The following is a 14332-nucleotide window of genomic DNA, read 5'->3' as shown; positions in this document are numbered from 1 at the left end:
TAAAGCGTTCTTTGGTTTGCGTTGCGTATGTCGGCCTACATCATCGACACGGCCTGTTTCCGGCTATTAGGAGCAATTCATATATTGGGCACTGCGTTTCGACTTTTTTATTAGACCACAGTAAAAAAATTCACTCACAGAAGTCCCTTTCTTTCATGGCTACAAACACGAAGAATTCTGTCGTAAGTAAAACGAATGCGCAAGCCAAAATGACGATGGGGCGAAGTCATAAGCATGGCCCTGTGGCCCAATGGATAAGGCATCTGACTACGAATCAGGGGATTCCAGGTTCGACTCCTGGCAGGGTCGCACTGTCGCATTTCGGCTGCATGGTCTACTGTGTAACGCGCGCGCACGTTCTGGCGTAATGCGTTGATAAACGGAATGTACGCAGACATATTGGAAAGTAATATCACGCACTTAGTATCGTCGCCTTTGTTAGCATTCATGTAAGTTACCATCCACTCGCTACAGTCGCTCTCCATCCTACGGCTAAATCAACAGCCGTGATTTTTACTATGTCGCCGTCCATCCGTACGCGGTGACAGTTGTAAGCTTTACAGTAACGTGACATGCTCCACAAGCAGTTACGGTGTGTGGACGATGCCTATCATGGCAACGCTTGTTCTTTATCGCTTCTCGGCCTAATGGCTAAGATCAAGTGTAGTATCTGTTCTTATCAGTTTAATATCTGGTAGGCCATTCTCTGAATGGTCAGTATATTAATCTGATTTTTGGCCTTGGGTCATGGAGGTGGATTCATTCACGCCGTGACCACGGGTTGCCTTGGTGTTGCACTATTACCGATGGCGGCCCACATAAGCAATAAAAGAATAATAGCAGTCCTCTTTCCGACGGCACTCTGCATAGTCTACGGCGGGAACAAAACGCGTACACTGGGGGAGAATACAGCCTATGCCCCGCGACACGGCAGTTTATAACACACTCAAGCCACAAGCATTAACAAACTTTGAAGGGTACCCTCATGCTACGGTGCAGTTCCAACTCATACTTACCTGACGGGGAAGTAAAGACTGATCAATGAGGGTTTTCTTCCAGAGTGAGGCTCTTGCATTGCACTACGCTTGGGCTGACCTCTGCGATTACTGCAAACGTCAGTAACTCGACCGTACAATTTCTGGTAGTGGGGGCCTGCGTCCGCGCTCGCCCCCTCCTTAAGTCAAAATGAATGAGCTTAGAAAAGTTGCGCGGCCAAATGTCGGTGGTGACTTAAACGCTAAGGTAAAACCTCGCTTGGCTGTTACGAAACGTGATTGCGATATAAGTCCTCGGAAGGCGGCGGAATTTTATTTTATTTGCCATTCCGTCAGGGTTATTGGATGATCGGCAATAGATCGAGTTTGTATGCATTTGAAAGCTCTTTTTTCTCGTACTATCACCTGAAAATGTCGTAGGAAAATGTCATAGGAAACACTTTCAACAACCGCCACGTTCCTTAATTGTTATAACAAGAAATATATCACAGCAAATGAAAATGAAAAGCCTACGACACCGGGAGTTCCCAGGCGGTCCCCCATCCAAGTACTATCCCGGCCCGACGATGCTTAACTTCCGTGATCAGACGAGAACGGGTGTGTTCATCGTGGTATGGCCGTAGACATTAGTAGGTGCAAATACGTGCAATTTATTTTGACGTTGTGATCAAATTTTTTTATTTAATTTCTTTGAGTTACTTAGGACAAGGCGTATGCATGGATTATCTATTAGACTTTAAGGTTATAGTTTTGTGAAAAAAACAATGTTTTTTTAAAGATGTGTGGCTATAAAAATAGCCGTTGTTTTCTGAGTGTAGCGGTTTACTTCTTCTGTCCTTTGTCGTTCTTCTTTGGGAGTAAGACAGCTTGAATGTTTGGCAAAACACCACCAGCTGCAATGGTTACACCGCTCAAAAGTTTGTTTAATTCTTCATCATTACGAACAGCCAATTGTAAATGTCTTGGAATAATCCTAGCTTTTTTGTTGTCTCTTGCTGCGTTACCAGCCAACTCCAATATCTCAGCAGATAAATATTCCAAGACGGCTGCTAAGTAAACTGGTGCTCCAGATCCAATTCGGTTAGCATAGTGCCCTCTACGAAGGAATCTATGCACTCTACCGACTGGAAATTGAAGTCCAGCTCTTGAGGATCTTGTCTTGGCTTTAGCCTTAGCTTTTCCACCTTTTCCACGTCCAGACATAACTGCGATTTGATTTGTAAGTTAATACAAAAACGTACGAATATTTAACGTAAGTGTTAACGAAATAAACTTTACTCGTTTTTTCATCATAAAAATAGGATCGAAATCATGTTTTTTTAACCAATCATAATTAAGTATTAAACAAAAGATTTTTTTTTTAACCAATTAAATTGCGTATCGGCGTTTTCGGATCGAATTCGATCCGATTTTTTTACTTATAAACAAAAAGTTTTGACTTGCAGTTTAATGCTTATTTACAAGTTAAGTAGCAAAAATTTTTAACCATGTCTGACGCAGCAGCTAAAGGAGGAAAACAGGCACCTAAAGTAGCCAAGAAAGGTGAAAAAAGAGCCGGCAAAAAAGGAGGAAAGATTGGTGGAACTGGTGAAAAGAAACGCAAGAGAAAGAGAAAGGAAAGTTATGCTATTTACATCTACAATGTTTTGAAACAAGTTCACCCAGATGTCGGAGTTTCAAGCAAAGCTATGAGCATCATGAACTCATTTGTCAACGACATCTTTGAGCGCATTGCTTCCGAAGCTTCGCGTTTGGCTCTTCAAAACAAAAAGTCGACCATCTCTTCTCGTGAAATTCAAACCGCAGTACGTCTTCTCTTGCCTGGAGAACTTGCAAAACACGCAGTCAGTGAAGGAACAAAAGCCGTCACAAAATACACAAGCAGCAAGTAAACCAACGTCTACCAAACACAAACGGTCTTTTTTAAGACCACACATCTTTAAAAAAACATTTACTTGGCGTCACTACAAGTTAACCGAAGTTAATAAAACTTCTAAATAATGTGCTTAAGAACACTAGCCTACATTTAAAATACTTCCCCATGTGTGTGTGGATTAGCTTCACTTTTCATACGTATTATTAGCTGTACTTGCAGAAAAGACAAGTACATTGATCCATGTTATTGCTTACATTTAACTTAACCCAGCTTTTCACGGAAACACTCCCAGGCAAATTAACCCTACAAAGTATTTCTAAATTTTTTTTGTGTCATATATGACATAGTATCGTATAGCAATAAATGTAACTGTGACAAGACTTTACACATTGTGTAATTTGGAAGCGTGCACAAAGTAATGTTTTAAAAGATTTGTGGCTATAAAAATAGCCGTTTTTGTTGAGCAATGACAACGCTTAACCTCCGAATCCGTAAAGAGTTCTTCCTTGACGTTTTAAGGCATAAACAACATCCATAGCGGTAACGGTCTTGCGTTTAGCGTGCTCTGTGTAGGTTACAGCATCACGAATAACATTCTCTAAGAAAACCTTCAGTACACCTCTGGTTTCCTCATAGATAAGGCCAGAGATACGTTTGACACCACCTCGTCGAGCAAGACGCCGAATAGCAGGTTTTGTGATTCCCTGAATGTTATCACGAAGAATTTTTCGGTGACGTTTAGCACCTCCTTTTCCCAATCCTTTACCTCCTTTTCCGCGTCCAGACATATTGATATAGTTGCGTACAGAACGAGTACAAAAACAACGTTTGAGTTAACAGAATTCAGACAGCTTTAAAAAGAGGCCATAAAATTACCTACTGCTCGTGGAAACACCCTAATTAACCAATAGAGTTGCGTCATTACAAAATGTTCCGAACATTTTGTACATTTTTTTAAGTAAAACTGTAGTTTTTTTAAAAATTCGTGGTCTTAATGTTTCAGTAAGGCAATAAATTTGGCATCGTTGGAATTCGCCAAACCTTCTGCTACTTACTAAAAAAAAAAAAAGTCAAAAGCTTTTGTGTATCAGAAGATACAGCCGTTTTCCCGTAGCCAAAAAACACAGATTTTATAAAAATGTTAAAGTAATGAGCGTAATGTCATTATGCAGCCAATCAGAAATTACTTTCTTAGCACCAATCAAATGGTTTGTTTTGAACCTTAGCTGTCAATCAATATGAGAAATAAAACTTTGGCGCGATAGTGCATTTTAGACCGTCTTGTGTATCCGTACTACATCGACTTCTTAAAATATGGCTCGTACAAAGCAAACTGCACGTAAATCTACTGGAGGAAAGGCTCCACGAAAACAACTCGCCACTAAAGCTGCGAGGAAAAGCGCACCAGCTACTGGAGGAGTGAAAAAACCACATCGTTACAGACCTGGTACAGTTGCTCTCAGAGAAATCAGAAGATACCAGAAGTCAACCGAGCTCTTGATCCGCAAGTTGCCTTTCCAGCGTCTTGTGCGAGAAATTGCTCAGGACTTCAAAACAGATCTGCGATTCCAGAGCACAGCCGTTATGGCTCTGCAAGAGGCTTCTGAAGCGTACCTTGTTGGCTTGTTCGAGGATACTAACTTGTGTGCCATTCACGCAAAACGAGTTACAATCATGCCTAAAGACATCCAGTTGGCAAGAAGAATTCGTGGGGAACGTGCCTAAGCATCTTACCAAACAAAAAACGGCTATTTTTATAGCCACACATCCATAAAAAATATTACGGCTAGCTTTTTATATCAAACTTTGTCCTGCTTTCTGTTTAAATTTTATGCTACATAAAAATTTTATGCTACATAAAGTTTGACAATGTTAAAAATATGAAGGGCAAGAAAAGTAAAAGCAAGAAAATAAGAAATTTAAAAACGAAAATACTTAAACTTAGGGAATCTAATCTTAAATTTACTCTTTTTTAACTGTTTAAGTGACTTAAACAAGTTTAACTTTGTACCAAGATAATGTTTTTTTGTAAATGTGTGGCTATAAAAATAGCCGTTTGTTAATGTAATAGCCAGATACACACAAATTATTTTTTTGCGGTCTTCTTTGCTGCCTTTTTGGGAGTCTTTTTGACCTTCTTTGCTGCAGGTTTTTTAGCAACAGGCTTCTTTGTGGGTTTCTTAGCTGCTGGTTTCTTAGCCGAGGCTTTCTTTGTGGCAGGCTTCTTTGCTGCTTTCTTTGGCGTGCTCTTCTTTGCTGGCTTCTTTTTTGGTGTACTTTTCTTTGCAGTAGGCTTCTTTGCCGTTGGCTTTTTTGCTGCGGCCTTTTTCTTAGGTTTTTCTTTTTTTACCTGACCTAGCTTGAATGATCCAGAAGCACCAGTGCCTTTAGTTTGAATCAAATCGCCTGATGTTACTCCTCGTTTAAGAGCCATTTTCAGATGATGATCTGAGTTTTCAGCAACTTTGTAATTTGCATGAATATATTTTGTAATAGCTTGGCGAGATGAACCACCGCGTTCCTTTAGGGTAGCGATAGCAGCCTTGATCATGTCCACATATTTAGGGTGATCAGCTGTCTTCTTTGCAGCAGGTTTCTTCTTGGGTGCGATTTTCTTTGGAGAAGCTGCTTCACTCATTTTTAATGTTTTCTTACAACAATCCAACGATAAACGATGCTTGTTATCACAGTAGAAGTATACTAAACATTACCGTGTAAATGAGATATAATTTAAGACGGTGCGAAGTATGCGGACGTAAAAGTACCACTCCCGGGAATTGATTTGGCGCGAAAACAGAAATGTGTGTTTCTGTACATCGTATAATGTCCGTTTTGGGTGCCGCGACTATGCGAAAGCATGTTAATTTTTATTTGTAGTACGACGCAATAGTCTGCAAGAGAAGCTGCTGGAGTTTGAGGTCTTCAGCATTACATCTAGTCTGTTAATTTGGGCTTCTTCCGCGCTCGTGTTAGGATTTTCATAAAGCGTTCTTTGGTTTGCGTTGCGTATGTCGGCCTACATCATCGACACGGCCTGTTTCCGGCTATTAGGAGCAATTCATATATTGGGCACTGCGTTTCGACTTTTTTATTAGACCACAGTAAAAAAATTCACTCACAGAAGTCCCTTTCTTTCATGGCTACAAACACGAAGAATTCTGTCGTAAGTAAAACGAATGCGCAAGCCAAAATGACGATGGGGCGAAGTCATAAGCATGGCCCTGTGGCCCAATGGATAAGGCATCTGACTACGAATCAGGGGATTCCAGGTTCGACTCCTGGCAGGGTCGCACTGTCGCATTTCGGCTGCATGGTCTACTGTGTAACGCGCGCGCACGTTCTGGCGTAATGCGTTGATAAACGGAATGTACGCAGACATATTGGAAAGTAATATCACGCACTTAGTATCGTCGCCTTTGTTAGCATTCATGTAAGTTACCATCCACTCGCTACAGTCGCTCTCCATCCTACGGCTAAATCAACAGCCGTGATTTTTACTATGTCGCCGTCCATCCGTACGCGGTGACAGTTGTAAGCTTTACAGTAACGTGACATGCTCCACAAGCAGTTACGGTGTGTGGACGATGCCTATCATGGCAACGCTTGTTCTTTATCGCTTCTCGGCCTAATGGCTAAGATCAAGTGTAGTATCTGTTCTTATCAGTTTAATATCTGGTAGGCCATTCTCTGAATGGTCAGTATATTAATCTGATTTTTGGCCTTGGGTCATGGAGGTGGATTCATTCACGCCGTGACCACGGGTTGCCTTGGTGTTGCACTATTACCGATGGCGGCCCACATAAGCAATAAAAGAATAATAGCAGTCCTCTTTCCGACGGCACTCTGCATAGTCTACGGCGGGAACAAAACGCGTACACTGGGGGAGAATACAGCCTATGCCCCGCGACACGGCAGTTTATAACACACTCAAGCCACAAGCATTAACAAACTTTGAAGGGTACCCTCATGCTACGGTGCAGTTCCAACTCATACTTACCTGACGGGGAAGTAAAGACTGATCAATGAGGGTTTTCTTCCAGAGTGAGGCTCTTGCATTGCACTACGCTTGGGCTGACCTCTGCGATTACTGCAAACGTCAGTAACTCGACCGTACAATTTCTGGTAGTGGGGGCCTGCGTCCGCGCTCGCCCCCTCCTTAAGTCAAAATGAATGAGCTTAGAAAAGTTGCGCGGCCAAATGTCGGTGGTGACTTAAACGCTAAGGTAAAACCTCGCTTGGCTGTTACGAAACGTGATTGCGATATAAGTCCTCGGAAGGCGGCGGAATTTTATTTTATTTGCCATTCCGTCAGGGTTATTGGATGATCGGCAATAGATCGAGTTTGTATGCATTTGAAAGCTCTTTTTTCTCGTACTATCACCTGAAAATGTCGTAGGAAAATGTCATAGGAAACACTTTCAACAACCGCCACGTTCCTTAATTGTTATAACAAGAAATATATCACAGCAAATGAAAATGAAAAGCCTACGACACCGGGAGTTCCCAGGCGGTCCCCCATCCAAGTACTATCCCGGCCCGACGATGCTTAACTTCCGTGATCAGACGAGAACGGGTGTGTTCATCGTGGTATGGCCGTAGACATTAGTAGGTGCAAATACGTGCAATTTATTTTGACGTTGTGATCAAATTTTTTTATTTAATTTCTTTGAGTTACTTAGGACAAGGCGTATGCATGGATTATCTATTAGACTTTAAGGTTATAGTTTTGTGAAAAAAACAATGTTTTTTTAAAGATGTGTGGCTATAAAAATAGCCGTTGTTTTCTGAGTGTAGCGGTTTACTTCTTCTGTCCTTTGTCGTTCTTCTTTGGGAGTAAGACAGCTTGAATGTTTGGCAAAACACCACCAGCTGCAATGGTTACACCGCTCAAAAGTTTGTTTAATTCTTCATCATTACGAACAGCCAATTGTAAATGTCTTGGAATAATCCTAGCTTTTTTGTTGTCTCTTGCTGCGTTACCAGCCAACTCCAATATCTCAGCAGATAAATATTCCAAGACGGCTGCTAAGTAAACTGGTGCTCCAGATCCAATTCGGTTAGCATAGTGCCCTCTACGAAGGAATCTATGCACTCTACCGACTGGAAATTGAAGTCCAGCTCTTGAGGATCTTGTCTTGGCTTTAGCCTTAGCTTTTCCACCTTTTCCACGTCCAGACATAACTGCGATTTGATTTGTAAGTTAATACAAAAACGTACGAATATTTAACGTAAGTGTTAACGAAATAAACTTTACTCGTTTTTTCATCATAAAAATAGGATCGAAATCATGTTTTTTTAACCAATCATAATTAAGTATTAAACAAAAGATTTTTTTTTTAACCAATTAAATTGCGTATCGGCGTTTTCGGATCGAATTCGATCCGATTTTTTTTACTTATAAACAAAAAGTTTTGACTTGCAGTTTAATGCTTATTTACAAGTTAAGTAGCAAAAATTTTTAACCATGTCTGACGCAGCAGCTAAAGGAGGAAAACAGGCACCTAAAGTAGCCAAGAAAGGTGAAAAAAGAGCCGGCAAAAAAGGAGGAAAGATTGGTGGAACTGGTGAAAAGAAACGCAAGAGAAAGAGAAAGGAAAGTTATGCTATTTACATCTACAATGTTTTGAAACAAGTTCACCCAGATGTCGGAGTTTCAAGCAAAGCTATGAGCATCATGAACTCATTTGTCAACGACATCTTTGAGCGCATTGCTTCCGAAGCTTCGCGTTTGGCTCTTCAAAACAAAAAGTCGACCATCTCTTCTCGTGAAATTCAAACCGCAGTACGTCTTCTCTTGCCTGGAGAACTTGCAAAACACGCAGTCAGTGAAGGAACAAAAGCCGTCACAAAATACACAAGCAGCAAGTAAACCAACGTCTACCAAACACAAACGGTCTTTTTTAAGACCACACATCTTTAAAAAAAACATTTACTTGGCGTCACTACAAGTTAACCGAAGTTAATAAAACTTCTAAATAATGTGCTTAAGAACACTAGCCTACATTTAAAATACTTCCCCATGTGTGTGTGGATTAGCTTCACTTTTCATACGTATTATTAGCTGTACTTGCAGAAAAGACAAGTACATTGATCCATGTTATTGCTTACATTTAACTTAACCCAGCTTTTCACGGAAACACTCCCAGGCAAATTAACCCTACAAAGTATTTCTAAATTTTTTTTGTGTCATATATGACATAGTATCGTATAGCAATAAATGTAACTGTGACAAGACTTTACACATTGTGTAATTTGGAAGCGTGCACAAAGTAATGTTTTAAAAGATTTGTGGCTATAAAAATAGCCGTTTTTGTTGAGCAATGACAACGCTTAACCTCCGAATCCGTAAAGAGTTCTTCCTTGACGTTTTAAGGCATAAACAACATCCATAGCGGTAACGGTCTTGCGTTTAGCGTGCTCTGTGTAGGTTACAGCATCACGAATAACATTCTCTAAGAAAACCTTCAGTACACCTCTGGTTTCCTCATAGATAAGGCCAGAGATACGTTTGACACCACCTCGTCGAGCAAGACGCCGAATAGCAGGTTTTGTGATTCCCTGAATGTTATCACGAAGAATTTTTCGGTGACGTTTAGCACCTCCTTTTCCCAATCCTTTACCTCCTTTTCCGCGTCCAGACATATTGATATAGTTGCGTACAGAACGAGTACAAAAACAACGTTTGAGTTAACAGAATTCAGACAGCTTTAAAAAGAGGCCATAAAATTACCTACTGCTCGTGGAAACACCCTAATTAACCAATAGAGTTGCGTCATTACAAAATGTTCCGAACATTTTGTACATTTTTTTAAGTAAAACTGTAGTTTTTTTAAAAATTCGTGGTCTTAATGTTTCAGTAAGGCAATAAATTTGGCATCGTTGGAATTCGCCAAACCTTCTGCTACTTACTAAAAAAAAAAAAAGTCAAAAGCTTTTGTGTATCAGAAGATACAGCCGTTTTCCCGTAGCCAAAAAACACAGATTTTATAAAAATGTTAAAGTAATGAGCGTAATGTCATTATGCAGCCAATCAGAAATTACTTTCTTAGCACCAATCAAATGGTTTGTTTTGAACCTTAGCTGTCAATCAATATGAGAAATAAAACTTTGGCGCGATAGTGCATTTTAGACCGTCTTGTGTATCCGTACTACATCGACTTCTTAAAATATGGCTCGTACAAAGCAAACTGCACGTAAATCTACTGGAGGAAAGGCTCCACGAAAACAACTCGCCACTAAAGCTGCGAGGAAAAGCGCACCAGCTACTGGAGGAGTGAAAAAACCACATCGTTACAGACCTGGTACAGTTGCTCTCAGAGAAATCAGAAGATACCAGAAGTCAACCGAGCTCTTGATCCGCAAGTTGCCTTTCCAGCGTCTTGTGCGAGAAATTGCTCAGGACTTCAAAACAGATCTGCGATTCCAGAGCACAGCCGTTATGGCTCTGCAAGAGGCTTCTGAAGCGTACCTTGTTGGCTTGTTCGAGGATACTAACTTGTGTGCCATTCACGCAAAACGAGTTACAATCATGCCTAAAGACATCCAGTTGGCAAGAAGAATTCGTGGGGAACGTGCCTAAGCATCTTACCAAACAAAAAACGGCTATTTTTATAGCCACACATCCATAAAAAATATTACGGCTAGCTTTTTATATCAAACTTTGTCCTGCTTTCTGTTTAAATTTTATGCTACATAAAAATTTTATGCTACATAAAGTTTGACAATGTTAAAAATATGAAGGGCAAGAAAAGTAAAAGCAAGAAAATAAGAAATTTAAAAACGAAAATACTTAAACTTAGGGAATCTAATCTTAAATTTACTCTTTTTTAACTGTTTAAGTGACTTAAACAAGTTTAACTTTGTACCAAGATAATGTTTTTTTGTAAATGTGTGGCTATAAAAATAGCCGTTTGTTAATGTAATAGCCAGATACACACAAATTATTTTTTTGCGGTCTTCTTTGCTGCCTTTTTGGGAGTCTTTTTGACCTTCTTTGCTGCAGGTTTTTTAGCAACAGGCTTCTTTGTGGGTTTCTTAGCTGCTGGTTTCTTAGCCGAGGCTTTCTTTGTGGCAGGCTTCTTTGCTGCTTTCTTTGGCGTGCTCTTCTTTGCTGGCTTCTTTTTTGGTGTACTTTTCTTTGCAGTAGGCTTCTTTGCCGTTGGCTTTTTTGCTGCGGCCTTTTTCTTAGGTTTTTCTTTTTTTACCTGACCTAGCTTGAATGATCCAGAAGCACCAGTGCCTTTAGTTTGAATCAAATCGCCTGATGTTACTCCTCGTTTAAGAGCCATTTTCAGATGATGATCTGAGTTTTCAGCAACTTTGTAATTTGCATGAATATATTTTGTAATAGCTTGGCGAGATGAACCACCGCGTTCCTTTAGGGTAGCGATAGCAGCCTTGATCATGTCCACATATTTAGGGTGATCAGCTGTCTTCTTTGCAGCAGGTTTCTTCTTGGGTGCGATTTTCTTTGGAGAAGCTGCTTCACTCATTTTTAATGTTTTCTTACAACAATCCAACGATAAACGATGCTTGTTATCACAGTAGAAGTATACTAAACATTACCGTGTAAATGAGATATAATTTAAGACGGTGCGAAGTATGCGGACGTAAAAGTACCACTCCCGGGAATTGATTTGGCGCGAAAACAGAAATGTGTGTTTCTGTACATCGTATAATGTCCGTTTTGGGTGCCGCGACTATGCGAAAGCATGTTAATTTTTATTTGTAGTACGACGCAATAGTCTGCAAGAGAAGCTGCTGGAGTTTGAGGTCTTCAGCATTACATCTAGTCTGTTAATTTGGGCTTCTTCCGCGCTCGTGTTAGGATTTTCATAAAGCGTTCTTTGGTTTGCGTTGCGTATGTCGGCCTACATCATCGACACGGCCTGTTTCCGGCTATTAGGAGCAATTCATATATTGGGCACTGCGTTTCGACTTTTTTATTAGACCACAGTAAAAAAATTCACTCACAGAAGTCCCTTTCTTTCATGGCTACAAAACACGAAGAATTCTGTCGTAAGTAAAACGAATGCGCAAGCCAAAATGACGATGGGGCGAAGTCATAAGCATGGCCCTGTGGCCCAATGGATAAGGCATCTGACTACGAATCAGGGGATTCCAGGTTCGACTCCTGGCAGGGGTCGCACTGTCGCATTTCGGCTGCATGGTCTACTGTGTAACGCGCGCGCACGTTCTGGCGTAATGCGTTGATAAACGGAATGTACGCAGACATATTGGAAAGTAATATCACGCACTTAGTATCGTCGCCTTTGTTAGCATTCATGTAAGTTACCATCCACTCGCTACAGTCGCTCTCCATCCTACGGCTAAATCAACAGCCGTGATTTTTACTATGTCGCCGTCCATCCGTACGCGGTGACAGTTGTAAGCTTTACAGTAACGTGACATGCTCCACAAGCAGTTACGGTGTGTGGACGATGCCTATCATGGCAACGCTTGTTCTTTATCGCTTCTCGGCCTAATGGCTAAGATCAAGTGTAGTATCTGTTCTTATCAGTTTAATATCTGGTAGGCCATTCTCTGAATGGTCAGTATATTAATCTGATTTTTGGCCTTGGGTCATGGAGGTGGATTCATTCACGCCGTGACCACGGGTTGCCTTGGTGTTGCACTATTACCGATGGCGGCCCACATAAGCAATAAAAGAATAATAGCAGTCCTCTTTCCGACGGCACTCTGCATAGTCTACGGCGGGAACAAAACGCGTACACTGGGGGAGAATACAGCCTATGCCCCGCGACACGGCAGTTTATAACACACTCAAGCCACAAGCATTAACAAACTTTGAAGGGTACCCTCATGCTACGGTGCAGTTCCAACTCATACTTACCTGACGGGGAAGTAAAGACTGATCAATGAGGGTTTTCTTCCAGAGTGAGGCTCTTGCATTGCACTACGCTTGGGCTGACCTCTGCGATTACTGCAAACGTCAGTAACTCGACCGTACAATTTCTGGTAGTGGGGGCCTGCGTCCGCGCTCGCCCCCTCCTTAAGTCAAAATGAATGAGCTTAGAAAAGTTGCGCGGCCAAATGTCGGTGGTGACTTAAACGCTAAGGTAAAACCTCGCTTGGCTGTTACGAAACGTGATTGCGATATAAGTCCTCGAAGGCGGCGGAATTTTATTTTATTTGCCATTCCGTCAGGGTTATTGGATGATCGCAATAGATCGAGTTTGTATGCATTTGAAAGCTCTTTTTTCTCGTACTATCACCTGAAAATGTCGTAGGAAAATGTCATAGGAAACACTTTCAACAACCGCCACGTTCCTTAATTGTTATAACAAGAAATATATCACAGCAAATGAAAATGAAAAGCCTACGACACCGGGAGTTCCCAGGCGGTCCCCCATCCAAGTACTATCCCGGCCCGACGATGCTTAACTTCCGTGATCAGACGAGAACGGGTGTGTTCATCGTGGTATGGCCGTAGACATTAGTAGGTGCAAATACGTGCAATTTATTTTGACGTTGTGATCAAATTTTTTTATTTAATTTCTTTGAGTTACTTAGGACAAGGCGTATGCATGGATTATCTATTAGACTTTAAGGTTATAGTTTTGTGAAAAAAACAATGTTTTTTTAAAGATGTGTGGCTATAAAAATAGCCGTTGTTTTCTGAGTGTAGCGGTTTACTTCTTCTGTCCTTTGTCGTTCTTCTTTGGGAGTAAGACAGCTTGAATGTTTGGCAAAACACCACCAGCTGCAATGGTTACACCGCTCAAAAGTTTGTTTAATTCTTCATCATTACGAACAGCCAATTGTAAATGTCTTGGAATAATCCTAGCTTTTTTGTTGTCTCTTGCTGCGTTACCAGCCAACTCCAATATCTCAGCAGATAAATATTCCAAGACGGCTGCTAAGTAAACTGGTGCTCCAGATCCAATTCGGTTAGCATAGTGCCCTCTACGAAGGAATCTATGCACTCTACCGACTGGAAATTGAAGTCCAGCTCTTGAGGATCTTGTCTTGGCTTTAGCCTTAGCTTTTCCACCTTTTCCACGTCCAGACATAACTGCGATTTGATTTGTAAGTTAATACAAAAACGTACGAATATTTAACGTAAGTGTTAACGAAATAAACTTTACTCGTTTTTTCATCATAAAAATAGGATCGAAATCATGTTTTTTTAACCAATCATAATTAAGTATTAAACAAAAGATTTTTTTTTAACCAATTAAATTGCGTATCGGCGTTTTCGGATCGAATTCGATCCGATTTTTTTACTTATAAACAAAAAGTTTTGACTTGCAGTTTAATGCTTATTTACAAGTTAAGTAGCAAAAATTTTTAACCATGTCTGACGCAGCAGCTAAAGGAGGAAAACAGGCACCTAAAGTAGCCAAGAAAGGTGAAAAAAGAGCCGGCAAAAAAGGAGGAAAGATTGGTGGAACTGGTGAAAAGAAACGCAAGAGAAAGAGAAAGGAAAGTTATGCTATTT

At 40.8% G+C, this 14332-nt stretch overlaps 11 non-coding genes across 11 annotated transcripts; 8 read left to right on the top strand and 3 right to left on the bottom strand.

Annotated features, from left to right (window-relative positions):
* The first annotated feature begins 236 nt into the window (after positions 1 to 236).
* Positions 237 to 309, top strand: Trnar-acg (transfer RNA arginine (anticodon ACG)). The gene has a single exon. It is a non-coding gene; the product is annotated as a tRNA-Arg (tRNA).
* Positions 310 to 631: 322 nt separating this feature from the next.
* On the top strand, positions 632 to 823 carry LOC130660887 (U2 spliceosomal RNA). Its single transcript, XR_008988083.1, has one exon. It is a non-coding gene; the product is annotated as a U2 spliceosomal RNA (small nuclear RNA).
* A 185-nt stretch (positions 824 to 1008) lies between these two features.
* Positions 1009 to 1173, top strand: LOC130659838 (U1 spliceosomal RNA). The gene has a single exon (XR_008987042.1). It is a non-coding gene; the product is annotated as a U1 spliceosomal RNA (small nuclear RNA).
* A 328-nt stretch (positions 1174 to 1501) lies between these two features.
* On the bottom strand, positions 1502 to 1620 carry LOC130661571 (5S ribosomal RNA). Its single transcript, XR_008988749.1, has one exon. It is a non-coding gene; the product is annotated as a 5S ribosomal RNA (ribosomal RNA).
* Positions 1621 to 6088: 4468 nt separating this feature from the next.
* On the top strand, positions 6089 to 6161 carry Trnar-acg (transfer RNA arginine (anticodon ACG)). The gene has a single exon. It is a non-coding gene; the product is annotated as a tRNA-Arg (tRNA).
* A 322-nt stretch (positions 6162 to 6483) lies between these two features.
* Positions 6484 to 6675, top strand: LOC130660886 (U2 spliceosomal RNA). The gene has a single exon (XR_008988082.1). It is a non-coding gene; the product is annotated as a U2 spliceosomal RNA (small nuclear RNA).
* A 185-nt stretch (positions 6676 to 6860) lies between these two features.
* On the top strand, positions 6861 to 7025 carry LOC130659837 (U1 spliceosomal RNA). The gene has a single exon (XR_008987040.1). It is a non-coding gene; the product is annotated as a U1 spliceosomal RNA (small nuclear RNA).
* A 328-nt stretch (positions 7026 to 7353) lies between these two features.
* LOC130661570 (5S ribosomal RNA) lies at positions 7354 to 7472 on the bottom strand. The gene has a single exon (XR_008988748.1). It is a non-coding gene; the product is annotated as a 5S ribosomal RNA (ribosomal RNA).
* Positions 7473 to 12339: 4867 nt separating this feature from the next.
* LOC130660884 (U2 spliceosomal RNA) lies at positions 12340 to 12531 on the top strand. Its single transcript, XR_008988081.1, has one exon. It is a non-coding gene; the product is annotated as a U2 spliceosomal RNA (small nuclear RNA).
* Positions 12532 to 12716: 185 nt separating this feature from the next.
* LOC130659836 (U1 spliceosomal RNA) lies at positions 12717 to 12881 on the top strand. Its single transcript, XR_008987039.1, has one exon. It is a non-coding gene; the product is annotated as a U1 spliceosomal RNA (small nuclear RNA).
* A 326-nt stretch (positions 12882 to 13207) lies between these two features.
* Positions 13208 to 13326, bottom strand: LOC130661569 (5S ribosomal RNA). The gene has a single exon (XR_008988747.1). It is a non-coding gene; the product is annotated as a 5S ribosomal RNA (ribosomal RNA).
* Between the last annotated feature and the right edge of the window lie 1006 nt (positions 13327 to 14332).

The sequence above is a fragment of the Hydractinia symbiolongicarpus genome, chromosome 9 (genome assembly GCF_029227915.1).
Source record: "Hydractinia symbiolongicarpus strain clone_291-10 chromosome 9, HSymV2.1, whole genome shotgun sequence".
NCBI classification, from domain to species: Eukaryota; Metazoa; Cnidaria; class Hydrozoa; order Anthoathecata; family Hydractiniidae; genus Hydractinia; species Hydractinia symbiolongicarpus.
The sequence above is the reverse complement of the archived record's forward strand: the minus strand, read 5'-3'. Positions and strand labels throughout refer to the sequence as shown.